Below are 16,729 nucleotides of genomic sequence, written 5' to 3' on the forward strand. Positions count from 1 at the left end.
GTTTTAGAGCAAAAGGTCCTCTGTCTCGTTCTCTGAACAGAGTAAGGGAAGCAATACAAATAATGGGGAAGTAATGAGCAAAATTATAGACCAGGATATAGCTCTCCATGCTTTAATATTAATAATTATCATAAAATATACTATAAACACTAAGTGGACACTCTGTACTCCTTTCATTCCAGGCAACCAGAGCTTCCTTCTTTGACAAAAGTTTGGGCATTCTGCCAGCAGACATCTCTGAAGGTGGTAAGAACCTGTTAGCATGGAACACAGGAACACCTAACTGAAGGATTGCTATGGGAAGCAAAGGCCTCATCATTAACCTCTATAGGAAGCACCATCTATTCTTTGAGGCAAATTATACAATAATCAATGGAGATATTTGCCAAGCATTTCTGAGAAAAGAAGGGCAAGCTCTGTAGCTAGTGAAAACTGACACACAGCACTTCAACACACACACACAAAGAAACAAAAAATCCAAGAAGAAATGTATTGATTACAGGACAGTGTACATTAGGAGATGAGGTTTTACCCTACCTGCATACATTAATATTTGTCTAGGCTACCAAAATTAAGACTTCTTCCTGCAAGTTACAAACTGAACACAATTTAGTATGTGCCAGACACTGTGCTGAGCCCCTGTGAGATATCGCCCTCTAATCCTATTCTACACGATTTTGAGATATTATATTCATTTTAAAAGGTGAAAGGTCTTACAGATAGTAAGTGGCAGAGAAAGGATTTGAAAATAAACTTGACCAACTCCAAGGCCTGTGTTCTCTACAACATAGTTTGGCTGGTTCCAGAGTGAATCAAACCTCATCTCTAGGTCAAAACAGAAAAATAATGTGTAATGTTTGAGCCAAGATACAAGGGCATTTTAAAAATTTTAAATAAAGTTTTTAAAAGCTTAAAATCCATTTATGGAAGTACCTACTATTTAGATATTAGCAAAAGTCACAAGGTCACTGCCAAAAATCTATACTTCTTTGGATAACTATCAACACACTTAAACTCAGGACATCTCAGGTGGCTGCTGTTGCTATAGCTTACATTCTTGCTATGCTCACATTACCTAAAAAAATCTCTTTCTCTAAGTAGCCAGGCAGCTATCTTCTACTTATATTTCTTTTAGCCTAAACCTAACATAGTGAACCAAATTACTCCAGAAGAGAAGTCATGTCATTCAAAACACAGTAGAAAATGGCAAGGGGGGCAGGGGCTTGACTGGCTCAGTCGGTGGACCATGTGAGTCTTAATCTCGGGGTTGTGGGTTCGAGCCCCAGCCTGGGTGTAGAGATTAGTTAAAAATTAAAATCTTTAAAAAGGAGAAAAAAGGAAAATGACAAGGTTTACCAGGTGACTTACTAACCACTTTAGAAGAATGACTGAAAACTGGCCTATTAAAGTTCTTTCAAACTTTAAAAAAGCTAAAAGGGTTTTCTTCATTGGGGCAAAAGTGTAACTACAAAATCCTTCAACACACACAATCTGAGTTATTCCTCATTGAAAGTAAAGTATCTTATCTAAGATACTTTTTTTTAAAGATTTTATTTATTTGTTTGACAGAGATCACAAGTATGCAGAGAGGCAGGCAGAGAGAGAGGGGGAAACAGGCTCCCCGCTGAGCAGACAGCCCAATGTGGGGCTCGATCCCAGGACCCCAAGACCATGACCTGAGCCGAAGGCAGAGGCTTAACCCACTGAGTCACCCAGGTGCCCCCTAAGATACTTTTTTAAAGTATCTTAAAATGGGAAATCAATGGAGTTCCAATACTGTTAAGACTAATCGTTAACTACTCAGCAAATCAACTTATGATTTTAAAATAATGAGCAGGGAAAGAAAGAATTTCTAAAAACAAAATCTCAGAAGCTACACTTTCTTCTAATTGCTTATAATGTCCATTAAAGAGTTCCAAAGGTTATTTCATATTTTGCTTCTCTCATATGGAATACAGATCACAAGGCGTCAGAAGTGGCGATACTGCAACCAGCAAACTCAACCTCTTTCCCTTATACACTATCCTGCTAAAATAGTACCAGGTACCCCATACAAGATGATCCCTTCCATTTGTCACTTTTGCCTGTCTACTCCCAAATTTAGTAAAGAGAACACCCAACTCTTGGAACCAAACAGACATGGATTTGAATATCAGGTTCACATCTTACCAATTAAGTGATTCTGAACTTACTCAACAAGCCTCCATTTTCTTCCTTTTTTTTTTTTTAAGATTTTATTTGAGAGAGAGAAAAAGAGAGAGAGTGCACACACACAAGCAGGCAGAGGGGTAGGAGGAGAAGCAAGATCTCCACTGAGCTGGGAGCCCAACGTGAGGCTCGATCCCAGAACCCTGGGATCGTGACCAGAGCTGAAGGCAGATGTTCAGCCGATGGAGCCACCCAGGCGCCCCAAGCCCCAATCTTCTTATCTGAACTAGAGCAACCACTTTAAAAAGCTAGTGTGAAGATTAGCGATAACATGCATAATGTATACCTACTATTAGTACTGTTAATCATTACGTGTCTGACACTTTCTTTTTTATGTTGTCATTATAAGTGTAATGCATCCACTACTAATTAACATAAGAGGATTCACTTTAATTCTCCCTGGCAAACCAGAGATGGGTAGCAAAGCGCTAAGAGTGACCACTAGTACCAAACCTGCTACTGTCAACCTTGTCAGAGTAAAGATTTTTATTTTAATTGTTTAAAGATTTTTAATTGCTTAAAAAATCTTCAAACTGCTTAATGGGTCATGGGGTTTCACTTTGGAGTGATGGAAAAGTTTTGGAACTAGAGAGGGTCGTGGTTGCCAGACAATGTAAATGTACTAAATGCCACGGAACTGTTCAGTTTAAAATGGTTAATTTAAAAAAAAATTAATTTTCAGAGGGAATGAGGAAAAAAGTAGCATAACTGTTCCTACTGAACATCATCAGATGCCAGCAATATGACCAGTTAAGCTGAGTTTATTTGAGGTTTTCTGGTCCACATTTCCAAAGCAGCCTGGAGGTCAAGCCCGGAGGTCGAGAAATCCACCTCACACCCCAACTATGCCACTAGCTATGTGTGTGATTCTGGCCAAGTCCCTTAACCACTCAGGATATATCCTGAATTCTTCATCTGTCAAAGAACAAAGTGGGGCTAAAGGAACGTAAAAGGTTTCTCAAAGATGCTATACTTTATATTCTTGGCAAACCAATTATGTGAAATAAAATTATCCAGATTAAAAAAAAAAAAGTTTAACTACAATATATGCTAAATCTGACCAACTAAAAGCCACCACATGTCCACTGATCTTAAAATGTGTTATCCTACATAAGAAAATCTTCTCATTTCAGGGTGACTGGGTCCTACTGACTCCTATTTACTGGTAAACAAAAACCAATTCTATAATGACAGTGCCAAAATCATATTCACTGACATTATGATCTAAGGACAAAGGAAAAGACTTAATTCAGACACTAGTGCGGTAAGCTCAAGGTCACCATTATAAGCCAAGTTGGTGAACTACAAGTTTTTAACTAATAAACTCAAGGATGTCTTTCTACCCAACTATTAAAAATGCATTAAGTATAAAAATATAAGTATAATGCATCATTAGATAGCCTATAAATAAAATTACATACAACATTATTTTGCAAATATGTCTTTTTTCCTATAAATGACCTTCGGATTAAAAACTCCTCCTGCTATACAGCTCTGAAAAGTTTATAAATCTAAAGGAATCGTATTCTGTTCTTGAATATGCCTGGAAGAGAAGCTAAATCCTCTGGTATCTTCTGGTATTTTGTTAAGTGTAGGTTGTTAAAGACATGTTTTGGCAACTAACACCTTAACTACCATTAATTAGGGTGGAAGGGTTGTCTTCCTCCAATGTGCTTCTAAATCCTAAGGGGAAGGAGAGGGGGTTCGGCATGAGCATTCAAACCTGCTAACTCAACAGGATCTCAACGGAAGTGACTAGTTGGGAACTCTGATCTGTTGTTTTGTTTTTTAATATTTTGTTTATTTGAGAGAGCAGAGGGAGAGAGAGCACATGGGTGGGGGAAGCAGGAGAGGGAGAAGCAGGCTCCCCTGTGAGCAGGGAGCCAGATATGGGGCTGGATTCCAGGACCTTGGGATCATGATCTGAGCCAAAAGCAGACACTCACCAACTGAGCCACCCAGGTGCCCCTCATCTGTTGTTTCCAAAAGGGTGGTACAGAAATAGGTATCCATAGCCCATGAAGCAGTAAAGGAAAGCTCAAAGGATGACATCTAAGTTGTAACAAACTGCTGAGAACATATAAAATGTTTTACAATCTAGAGCAACTTATCTAACAAACTTTAGTGAAACAAGTGGAGACACTTACAAATCAAAAGAAAAGTCTGGAGGCCTTATCAGAAGGTTTCCAAATCAATTATCTAGATTCAGACCTCAGTAACCGATTCAGCAATCACGTCTCTTTCTGGCAGTTAGTATCAAAATGAAAGCATAAAGCCACAGATGCACTTCCTTTCTAAACATTCCTAATTTTCTTTCTTTTTTTTTTTTAAGATTTTATTTATTTAATTGACAGAGGTCGCAAGTAGGCAGAGAGGCAGGCAGAGGAGGCGGGGGGGGGCGGGGGGGGCAGCAGGCTCCCTACTGAGTAGAGAGCCCCATACAGGGCTCGATCCCAGTACCCTGGAATCAGGACCTGAGCCGAAGGCAGAGGCTTAACCCACTGAGCCACCCAGGCACCCCCTAATTTTCTTTTTATCAAAACAATCATTACCTGAATGTCACCACCACACTTGCAAATTCAGTACCAAAACTAAACTAAACTTGCCTCCTGATGCCACTGTCAGATTCCCTACTTCTCTTCGAGGCACCTAGCCTGCCCAATCAAGCTGGCTTGAAACCCGCAGACATGTCATTCAGACCTCACAATCAGTTTCAAGCATCCCTTCCACTCCTGTTTCCACTACTTTTATCACTTTTTTTCTTCAAACAGGTTCAACAGCATCTTAATCAGTGTATGCATTTCAGCCTCTCTTTTCACATAAAGTTACCAAATTCATAAATATAGCCCTAATAATACCATCCCTCCATTGTTGCTTAAAAACCTTTCACTGAAGCCTCACTGTCAACAGAGTAAAAACTGAGTTCCTCACCTTTGCATTCCAGGCCTTCCATCATCAGTGGCTCCAACATTCTTACCATTTCCTTTGATATTCTCTCACCTTTAACTACTGAACCACTTATTCTTTCTCAAAGAAATCTTGAGCATTCTTATTTTGCTAATGCAATTTCCTCCATATGCAATTCTCTTCCCTATTTTCTCATTACCTAATCCTACTCATTTTCCATGGCTCAGTACAGATGTACATATCACATTCTCTCTGAAGTCTCTCCCTTATCCCTCTTAGCTAGAAATAATATCTTGCTCTTCTGAACTCTTGGACCATTTTATCTAAGGTCTTACCTTAAAAAAAAAAAAAAAAAGACACACACATACATACATACATATATACACACATATATACATGTACATACACACACACACATCATCTATCTCAATAGAATGTAAGCTCTTGAAGGTCAGGGTCTATGTATACTTAATTCTTGTATCCCCCCCATCCAACTAGCACAGTGCATAATATTCAAAATTATGATGAATTAATAAAACCAACAGCAGTCTTTGAAAGGATACTCACTGAGAAGAAAAACACATCATAAAGACCTCAAGGTACAGAGTATTCCATAGAAAAAAACTGGAATTCCAACTATAGCATCTTTACCAAGAAACAGACTATAATAAAGAAAAATTCATTCAACAAATAGTCAACAACCTTAGTCCCAGGTACTGTTCTAGGTGCTTAGAATCTGCACAATACAAAACCAGTATTAATCCTTACCTTTATGGAGCTTATACTCTAGTAAAGGTAAAAGGGCAATACACAAAATAAGCAAAATATAAGTTAAATGGTTTAAATGGTAATGAGAAAAAGAAGGTGAAAAAGGCTGGGAAGGGCCAGAAATGGAGGAGCTGCCATTTTAACAGGGTAGAAAGAGAAGGCCTCACCAGAAAAGACCTAAAAAAGTTGGAGCAATCATATATCTGAGTAACAGCATTCTAGGCAGGGCAAACAGCAAGTGCAAAGGACCTGAGACAGAAATACATGCCTGTCACATTAAAGAAACAGCAAGAAGGACACTTTTTTGTGTCCAAAAAGTAGGAGGAGATTAAATCAGAGAAGAAAGAAAAGGGTATCTGATCACAAAAGACCTTGACAGGACGTAGCTTTTTATTCTGAGCAAGACAGTGTTCTAACCAGAAAGAGACAAAATCTGACTTACCTTTTTAAAAGGATCATTCTTGCTATGGGATTGAGAACAGAATATGAAGAGGCGAAGAGCAAAAAAGGGCTAACTGCAATAATTCAAAAGAACTGATGTAAACTTAAATCAGTAGAGATGATGAAAAATGGTCAGAGTCTGGATGTATTTTGAAGACAGAATTGGCAAGATTTCCTGATGGGTCAGATGTAGTGTATGAGAGAGAGTCAAAGACAACTCTTGGCCTGAGCAACTAAAAAGATGGAGGAAGTTGCTATTAACTAAAACATGGAGGGGCACCTGGGTGGGTCAGTGGGTTAAGCCTCTGCCTTCAGCTCAGGTCATGATCTCAGGGTCCTGGGATCGAGCCCCATATCGGGCTCTCGGCTGAGCAGGGAGCCTGCTTCCCCCTCCCTCTCAGCCTGCCTCTCTGCCCACTTGTGATCTGTCAAATAAATAAATAAAATCTTTAAAAAAAAAACAAAATACCCATGGAATCCACAAGTGAGGCAGGTGCAAGAGGGGGCAGGGTAACGATCAGGAGTTTGGTTTGGGGCAAGTTTAGTTTGAGATGCCAATAAAATATGTAAGTGGAGATGTCAATCAATATAGGCAGTAGGACAAACAAGTCTGGAGTTTCAGAGATAAGAATTTGAGAATCATCAGCATATACACAGTAATAAAGCCAGGAGACTGGATGAGATCACTGGGGGAATGAGAATGAAGAGCAGAGACCCCAGGTGGTCCAATACGAAGAGGTAGTAGTTATGAAGAAGAACCAACAAAGGAGAAGCCAAGGAGACAGGAGGAAAACCAACAGAATATGGTATCCCAGAAACCAGAACATAAAGTATTTCAAGGAAGGACATATCCACTGCACCAAATGCTGCTAACAGGTTAAGTGAGAATTAAAATTGGTGGTTTCAACAAGAGCAGTTTCAGTAATTAAGTTGAAAGTCTCTTATTGTAGGTTCAGGAGAGAACAGGAGAACTGAAGATGAGTAGAAACAACTTTTCCAAGAAGATGAGACACTGGGTTGTATCTACAAGAAACAGCATGGTCAAGAAAGCATTGTTTAAAAAAAAGAATACATGAAAGAACAGCATGTGTATGTTGACTAGAATAAGCCACCAGACAGGAGAACAACGATTTTGCAGAAGAGAGGGGGAGAACAGACATGATTTCAACTGCGACAGAATTTCACTAAAAGAGTCAAAGAGCCCAATGAAGAGAAATTTCACTAGCTTAGTGGACAGTCATTTCAGGGCACTGTTATTCTTTGTGATACTAAAGAAGGAAGGAGAGCAGCCCATAATCCTAATTCACATGCCATAGGAAGCTCAGGAGAGAAGCTGGGCTATTTACTGAGAACATTCATGTTAGGCCTTTTATGTTATTTCATTTAAGCTCAAAATAACTTCATGAGGTATTATCTTTATGCTACAGATAAGGAACCAGAAGCTCAGAGAGAGCAAGTAATTTGATTAACACAAAGCTGGTGAGTGGTAGAGCTATGTTTCAAATCCAGCTCCTCCTGAGTATTAGATAAGGAATTATAGTTAATTTAGACAGTTAAAAGTTTTGTGGTTATATCTTTTTTTAGGTTCCCGCCTGTTAGAAATACTGAAGTATTTATGGATGAAAGTATATGATGTCTAAAATTTACTGTAAATATTTCAACAAAAATAACAGAAAGTAATTCTGAGTGAGGGGTAGATGAAACAAAAGCAGCAAAATGCTGGTAACTGCTGAAGCTAGTTGACGGGTACGTGAAAGTTCATTGTACTGTTCTCTTTCATGTACATTTGAACATGCCATGATAAAAAAAATTAAAATCCAGATCCTTCTGAGTCAAATTTTTCTCATTACTTCAAAGTATGCCCTTAATTTCTCCTCAATCCTCCCTTCAAAAAAAAATGTTACGTTTCATGCTTACAAACAGCTTTCTTTTCTTCTTTAATCCTCACCGTAACTGTAATTTAGAGGTTTTATTCCAATTTTATACATGAGGAGAGAGATCTACAACTAGGAAATAACAGGATCAGACCTCAAAGCGAAGTCTTCTGGTGTCAACAACATTCTACTACCCAGTACAGCAGTCAAGGTTGCACACAGGATCATCTCTGGGAATAACCTAAAAGGAGAGTACACCCAAGGGCCAGCCCCCTTCTTCAGCTTCATTACTAATGCATAATCCTTGGCCCCAAATTTCCTACGAAGGCCACGCATTACTGCAGGCAGTCTTTGAAAAGACTTGCACTCAAAGGCTTGACTAAAAGAAGCAGATTTCAAATTTGCCCAGACATCAACCTTCCTGCCCAAATTTGAGAACCAAAAGGAACCTCTGAAAGGGTGTTCTGAAAGTCTGCCTATCTCTGCTCTAGAGTCAACTCCGTGTCTCCATTTCTCTAAATGTAATGCTCTCCTGTTCACCTACATTATACTCCCAGAGGGATCAAAGTCCGGGTATGCAAACCCTGAGCTCTAGAAATAAAGAACACTACTAAACAATAATACTGACCAAAAGCCAGTTTTGAAGATTTTATTTTTAAGTAATCTCTACACCCAACATGGGGCTGGAACTTAACAACCCTGATATCAAGAGTCACCTGCTCTATCCACTAAGCCAGCCAGGTGCCCCTCAAAAGCCAATTTTGTATAACTCCACAACATTTACCACAAAGCTGGCATTTCAAAGAGCATTAGTTAATATTTATCTTTAAGATACCATCTTTTTAAAAACCTCATCACTAATATGTTTGATATCTGTCCTTCCATACTAACCTTGACATTAAAAGCTTATGTACAGGGACAGCTCGGTGGTTCAGTTGGTTAAGCGACTGCCTTCGGCTCAGGTCATGATCCAGGAGTCCCAGGATTGAGTCCTGCATTGGGCTCCCTCCTCAGCAGGGAGTCTGCTTCTCCCTCTGACCCTCTCCCCTCTCATGCTCTCTAAGTAAATAAATAAAATCTTTAAAAAAAAAAAAAAAAGCTTATTTGCAGCTTACTTCAAAAACAACTGAAAGTATAGATACCAAGGGCTCCAAACCTTATTTTCTCCAGCCGCTAACCTACATTATCAAAACTGCAACACCTTTCCCCTCTAGTTCACTAGCTTTGCTAACTAAAACTGAATTGTCCAGAGTTAAAACAAGAGCTACCCAATACCCTATACTTCATTAGGTAAAAACGTAGGTTGTCTAAGTTGTGCAAAAGCCTATGATTAGATGCAATGTTTAAGGAGTTTTAGATTTACTTGGAATTATAACTACCATAAGAATAAAATGCCTCTATCTTAACTGTTAGAAACAAACCACCTCTTTACCAGGTCACTACCTCGGTAACCAAAATTATAGACTCCATTTACACATTAAGGGCCAACCTATCTAGGGAAGGATCTGTTCTTTACTCAAAACAGTGTTATAGAGCCCTACTAAGAAATCTTAGGTCTCAGGGCGCCTGGGTGGCTCAGTGGGTTAAGGCCTCTGCCTTGGGCTCAGGTCATGAACTCAGCGTCCTGGGATCGGGCCCCACATCGGGCTCTCTGCTCACCTGGAGGCCTGCTTCCCTTCCTCTCTCTCTGCCTGCCTCTCTATCTACTTGTGATCTCTGTCTGTCAAATAAATAAATACATAAAATATTAAAAAAGAAAGAAAAGAAAAAGAAATCTTAGGTCCAGCACAAAACGTGCCTTTGAGCCTAAGTCAATGCATGTTTGCTGAATTAAACTAGTAGAATAGGTAAGTGTAATTAAAAAAAAAAAAAATCTAAACAGAGTCTTTAAGGACAATTACTATTTGCTTTATGTCAATAGTATGAATATGGTTAAATTCACACTTTATTTATGTCTATAGTATTAACATGGTTAAATTCAATTTATAAACAAATTGCTGATCTGCCTAATAGGATATTGTGAAAAGTGCTGGTACCTGGAAAACTGCAAAGAACAGGAAATTCTGCAGGTGCAGTAAGAAACTACATCTTATCCATGACCCAGAAACGCCTCTGAATTTATTACACAACCTGCTGCAGAACTCACTCTTCAAATGGAAATGAACCATGAAGTCACACAATGCAAGGCTGTGATTTTATCGATATAATCAACTATACCCTTTCGAGTTGTGCTAAAGTTAACTCAAGAAAGCAGATGTTCGACACAGTGTTAGTTATCTCAGAAGAGAATTTTAATATCAAGTAACTGAAATTTAGGAAGGCATTCATTCACTCAGCAACACATATATATGGAATGTATATACCCATACTTCTCAAAAAGGATGTACTTCAAGGACCCTTAAAACAAGAAATACAGGGCGCCTGGGTGGCTCAGTGGGTTAAGCCGCTGCCTTCGGCTCAGGTCATGATCTCAGGGTCCTGGGATCGAGTCCCGCATCGGGCTCTCTGCTCAACAGGAAGCCTGCTTCCCTTCCTCTCTCTCTGCCTGCCTCTCTGCCTACTTGTGATCTCTGTCTGTCAAATAAATAAATAAAATCTTTAAAATAAAAAAACAAGAAATACATTAAATTAGGCATGAAAGTGACAAATTAGGTCATGTGGTTACCTCACTATGCAGTGCAAGACCTAAAAGTTACAGACTTACAGATCTTTCAGGCTTAAACCATTTAAATATTTATATTACCACTAATCTGGCCTCATCACTTTATTCTTTTCTGTTTCAACAGACATATAAATTTAACTTACATTTCTCAATAAAGTTTTCTAAAATTAGACTGGATGAAGCCTCTCATAATTACCTGTCAGAAACAGTTTTTCTACAGCTGAAAAAATTTTTTAAAACAACCAATTTTCTAATAAGATCTATATAAAACAAATGAAAACAAAAAGAGCAGTAAGATGGGTAGCGGAGGTCCAAACATGTTATATAAGAGAATATAAACTATTAAAAATAGATCAGCAGGGCACCTGGCCGGCTCAGCTGGTAGAGCGAGTAGCTCTTGATCTCAGGGTTGTGGGTTCGAGCGCCATGTTGGGTATGGAGATTACTTAAAAATCAAATCTTTAGGGGTGCCTGGGTGGCTCAGTGGGTTAGGCCTCTGCCTTCGGCTCAGCTCATGATCTCAGAATCCTGGGATGGAGCCCCACATGGGGATTTCTGCTCAGCGGGGAGCCTGCTTTCCCCGCCTCTCTGCCTGCCTCTCTGCTTGTGATATCTCTCTCTGTCAAATAAATAAATAAAATCTTTAAAAAAAAAATCTCTAAAGAGGCGCCTGAGTGGCTCTGTCAGTTGGACATCCAACTCTTTCAGCTCAGGTCATGATCTCAGGGTCCTGAGATCAACATGTCGGGTTTCCCACTCAGTGGGGAGTCTTCCGTTTGACATTCTCTCTCCCTTTCTTTCTGCCCCACCACTCCACTTGCTAGCTTTCTCTCCCCTGCCAAAATAAATAAATCAATCTTTAAAATAAAATAAAATCTTAAAAAAAAAAAAAGATCAGCTAGCACAAAAGACTACTATCAGGGCTGGGTATTACCAAGCTCAAGCAAATTAATGCCCAAAAAGCAACTTACTATTTACATTTTTGCAATATCAATCATAACCAGCATACAGAGGCTTTCTACAACTAACAAACATTTTAAAAGCATTTCAACATCATTCTTCCTCAAATAGAGCATAACCTGTCAACAGGCTTGGAAACGTCAAAAGGATGGGTATTTGAGAACTAAAATTTTAAAAAGGAAAAAATATTCAATAATCTAAAGGAGGAGGTTTAATGCCACTAGAAGAAGGATAGCTCTATTCTTCTGTTCAAGTCACTTAGAATTAGTTGATTTTCTGAAAAATACACAGGAAAATGTATTGTATTTATTATTCTTGATTTAGGAAGTGAATTCACTGAGTGAGAGAAGTGCTCATCTCTGGAAATTCATGTTAGAAGTAATCTCAGGCTACAGCCACAATGCAGAATGTTTCTCACAATCTTCTGCTCATACTCAAGAATTCAAATCAGCACCAACACTCAACTACAGAAATGAGCCAGAAAAGATAAGCAGACAGTAGAGCAAAGAATGAAGAAACTTCAATTTGCAGACACCTCTGACATTCAGAGAAGTTTCATCTCTATCCAAGTTTCCCACTATAAATTAACTCACCTAATGCCAAATTCCGAAGCACCAATTATTATTTGATCAAGACACAAAGAAAAAAGGAGCTATCTCCATATTTACATAGTTCTAATCTTCCTGAAAGACTTCTACTTCTTTTATATAAACCATCTCAATTCTCATGGGAAGTAGACAGAGTCAGGTTTCTGGAGGAGAAACAAGCACAAAGGGATTAAGTATCTTGTCTAGCAAGTCACCAGTGAAAATAAAACCAGACCCAATTATTTAGTCTACAAAGTCTAAATAACCTGCTTTCCTTGGTTCATAAACTTAGGACAATATTTTCAAGTGCCTACCAACCATCCCAAACCATAGAATTTCACAGAACAACACATATAACCAGAACACTCCCAGAATTGAGTTTTCTGAGCAAGAAAATACTGCTTGCCCCAAATCAATAAAATGAACTAACACAATGGACTTAAAAAATTCAAGGAGGAAACAATAGCCATATTGGAGAGAATTTTCAAAGGTTACTCTATTCATTTTATACCCTACTGCTCAAATCCTCTGCCAGGGAGCCAAATGGGCCCATACCCTTATAATCATATCCTACACATATATCAAATCTCAAAATACTTCAAAGAATTTCAATGAAAGGCATATTATGCTTTAAAAACCTTTCCCTCCAAAAATAAAATCTTACAGCAATGCCTTCAGAACATTATTTTGTTGCCTTCATGATGCACTTTAAATTTGATTTTAAAAATTAGCTTCCAGTTTACTTTTTAAATATTTATATTTACAGATTCAGATTATTTAAAATGTGTTGTTCTGCTCAGCCTTCATTATGTTTAGGCAAGATTCTCACTTCCACTCAAACTTATTATTTCAACCTACAATGGCCACATTAAGATACTTCCTAAATTGACAAAAGGAGAAAACTAATCAAACCAGAAAGCTTCCCAAGGTATCAAAGCATACTTTTTATTTGAAACCACACAGGTACTACATAACACACTACATGAAGCCCACTAAGAGATAACTGAAGTTATTCCTGCAACATGAAATAATTTTTTTGCAAAATCTGACAAGACTGAATTTTCGACTATCAAAAGGGAAATCATTTCCCAAGATTGTAGAAAACCCTGCTTACTACGGCAGTCTCAAAGCAGTTTCCTTAATCCTTCCAAATCCCAAAGAATCTAACACAAGCCACAGAACACTGAATGAGAACCGCACTGAGATATATGTGCTCAAACCGCTGAAGGTTATTTTCTATGTGTCTGGCAAGCTGATTGGCCATATGTCCTCACACCCCCAAAAGTCTTCCTCAATAAAGTTAACACTACACTCCCTAACTCAAATCAAAATAGCAGAAAATCCAAAAGCCTCCAACCAAATTATTACTTGAACTATTTGGGAGAAAAAGCCAACAACGCAGGATCAGTTACTTGCACCCTGAAAGAGAGTTAAAGAATCGCAGATCTCCATTCCTGCCACTTTTAGGAGCTGGATGTACATTACCTCTGTCTGCCTCTAGCATGGGACTCAGATATTACATCACTCAAAGCCTGAAAACTGCCCCATTACCCAGAAAGCACCAGGGTAGCTGAGACACTGCACCAAGGTATTCCTTCCTCTCTGATACATAGCCCTCGAATGGCACGGACACTGGGCCCGGCTCTCTTGCAGCATCTTCAAAAAGGCATCTGCCCTGCACCTGCTGCAATCCTATTTCTATTCACTGGTGGTGCACTCCACACAACCCTGTATGGCTCTTCTATCTGCACACTTGTCAGCGCAATGCACTAGGACAATATTCTACCACATACCTCCTCCAACTTGGGAGTGTGTACTACTCAGCTCTACCCTATCCCTTCCCCATTCATAGGGTTCTGGAACTAAAATCTGGCTTCTTGATTCTTCTGATCCTAGAGGCATGAACTTTCAAATATATACAGGGTTTAATGTCCTCCATTTTTCATTAGTATCATTCCAGGATCCACATACACACACCACACACACTCTTCAGTTCTTCTACATCCAGAATATAATCCCCTCTTCAGTTTGGTTTTGGCTTTTGTTTTTTCAACTTCTGCACTCTGCCTTTTATTTCCAGTGACCTAAAGCTTTTGAACCCCTTAATCTCTCAGGACTCAAAGTTTTCCAATCTCACCCCACTCTTCAGCACCCTGCTCCTTCCATTCTCTTTTAAGCAACCTGTTTTCCTAACTCTCTCCAGCCTGAATAGTCATTTCCTGCCGCTAAACCTGGACAACCTGCTTCTTCCACCATCACCCCAATCCAATACACAACCTATCCCTTTCTAGTCACAGACACATTCACGCACCTCCCTACCTTGCCCTTCTCTTACCCCGTTATGTACTATGCATTATTCTATGTCTGCTACCCAAAAATATCCTGTCTTCCCCCATTCTTCCCTCTCTTCCTTGCCTATCCCCCACCAGACAAAATCTAGCACCCCAAGCTATGTTTCATCCCTCTACATACTGTATGTACCCCAGACCTGACCTGCATCCCTCCCCCTCCAAGCCATCCCCTACTACCTCCCTCTACTGATTTCCCTTCACACACGTACCACCCCCACTTCTTCTCCCTAACTCCCCTCCACACTTCCTGCCCCCAAAACATTTCCTTCCATCTGTTTTCATACCTCAGCTGCCACTCCAAGAATATTTTCCTCACCCCTTACACCTCTGGCCCTCTACCTCACACATACTCCACTCCACCTGTCCCCTGCAATGTCTCCCCAACCCCAAAGTTAACACATTTCACTCACGTCTGCTATCCGCTAAATACACTGCACACCTCCTGTCCATCCCCATCACCTTACTCCACTGTCCTCACTTTTCTCCAACTCTGGCCCTGCTCCAATCACCTTCCTCCTCCCCTCCCCCCCCAATACAGTTCTCCCCTGAGCACCACTCGCCAGTGAGACACCTGTCTTCTCCCCCGCCCCACATGTCCGCCCTTTGCGTGTCCCACCTATCCAGTCTCAACACTATTCCTGCTTCCTTCTTGTCTTCCCTACACACCTCCTGGCCAGACACAAACCTCACATCCTTCACAGGTCTCCTGAAACCTCTGGGCCTACCCTGGCACACACCTCCTCCCTGCAAGCCTCCATTTCCCTCACCATCACTCCAGAGACCCCTAGACACCTCCGTCCCTCTCTCCCTATCACACTTCCCCCTACTCGCACACCTGCCTCCACATTTCCCTTCACATTTGTCCGGTGGCCTTCCTTAAATCTGCCCCCACGCCTTGCCCCTCACACGCAGCCCCGACCGGGACATCCGCTTCTTCCACTCCTCCATCGAGTCCCTAATTTCCTCCTTCCATTCCCATCACGCTAGCCTCTACCCTCCCCAAAGCCTCCCTCACACCCTCCTGAACCCCCAAAGGCTGCCCCCACCCGCCTGAATGCCCTCCCCATCCCTCTCGCACTCGCCCTGGCCCCACTGGGCGCTCGAACCTGCCCGAAGGCCCTCCCGCTCTGTTGGGCCGGATCCCTCCACCCTTCATTCTCCCCCAAGTCTGCCCACACCCTCCGCCAGCCCCCCCCAAGCCTCGCTCACAGCCCCTGCCCCCAATGTCCTCCAACACCTGCCCAGAGCCCCTCGCCTTCCATCCTACCGAGACCCCCGGCGCCGGGTCCCCCCCAACACTGCCCACGCCCTCCCCTCACTCGGGGCCGGGACCCCGTCCCCCACGAAGGTGAGGAAGGCTGCCCGCTGCCCTTGCCCGAAACAGCCGGGGCACCGCAGCGGCGGCCACAATGCCAGAGCCACGGGGGCCGGGATTGCTCCCTGCTCTCCGCCCGGGCCGCCGCGGCCGGCGCCGCCGCTGCTAAGGACGCACAACAAACAATGCGGGGCCCGGGCCGGCTCCGCCAACCGCCTCAACCGCCGCCTAAACCGCCGCCCGCCCGGGACGGCCCGCCGCGCAGGCGCCTACCCCACCGCCGCAGCCTACCCGCGCCGCCGCGCTCTGCCCGCGCCCGGTCCCCGCTCCCGCTCCGCCGCCGCCGCCACCTCGTCCGTCCGCGTCTCCGGCTCCTCAGCCCAGCGGCGGCGGCTGCGGCGGCTGCTGCCCTGGTGGCGCTCGCGGCTCCGGTCTCCGCTTCGGCGGCGGCGGCGGCGGCGGCGAGCACGTGACACCGCCCAGCGCGCCCATTGGCCGATCCGGGGGGCGGGCCCGCGGCTGCTGGGGAACGGAAAGCCCGCCCCCTCGCTCGCCGCGCTCCCCCTCCACGCGCACTCTGCCGTACCTGAGGGCGCCGGCCAGCGCCCGCCGGCGCCGTGCCGCGCCGCTGCCTGCGCCAACTGCGCACCTGGGAG

At 42.1% G+C, this 16,729-nt stretch overlaps 1 protein-coding gene across 4 annotated transcripts in view; it reads right to left on the bottom strand.

The window, feature by feature from the left end:
• STRBP (spermatid perinuclear RNA binding protein) overlaps window positions 1-16,509 on the bottom strand; it is a 132,456-nt gene extending 115,947 nt beyond the window's left edge. Inside the window, exon 1 of one of the 4 annotated variants that reach the window (XM_032865814.1) lies at window positions 16,365-16,508. The gene's annotated coding sequence lies outside the window, so the exon portion shown is untranslated. Of the gene's footprint in view, window positions 1-16,364 lie in introns of all 4 variants that reach the window. The other 3 variants (XM_032865811.1, XM_032865812.1, XM_032865813.1) reach the window with 3 other exon arrangements.
• Between the last annotated feature and the right edge of the window lie 220 nt (window positions 16,510-16,729).

This window comes from Lontra canadensis, unplaced genomic scaffold (genome assembly GCF_010015895.1).
Source record: "Lontra canadensis isolate GAN:19392208 unplaced genomic scaffold, GSC_riverotter_1.0 scaffold30, whole genome shotgun sequence".
Taxonomy (NCBI): Eukaryota; Metazoa; Chordata; class Mammalia; order Carnivora; family Mustelidae; genus Lontra; species Lontra canadensis.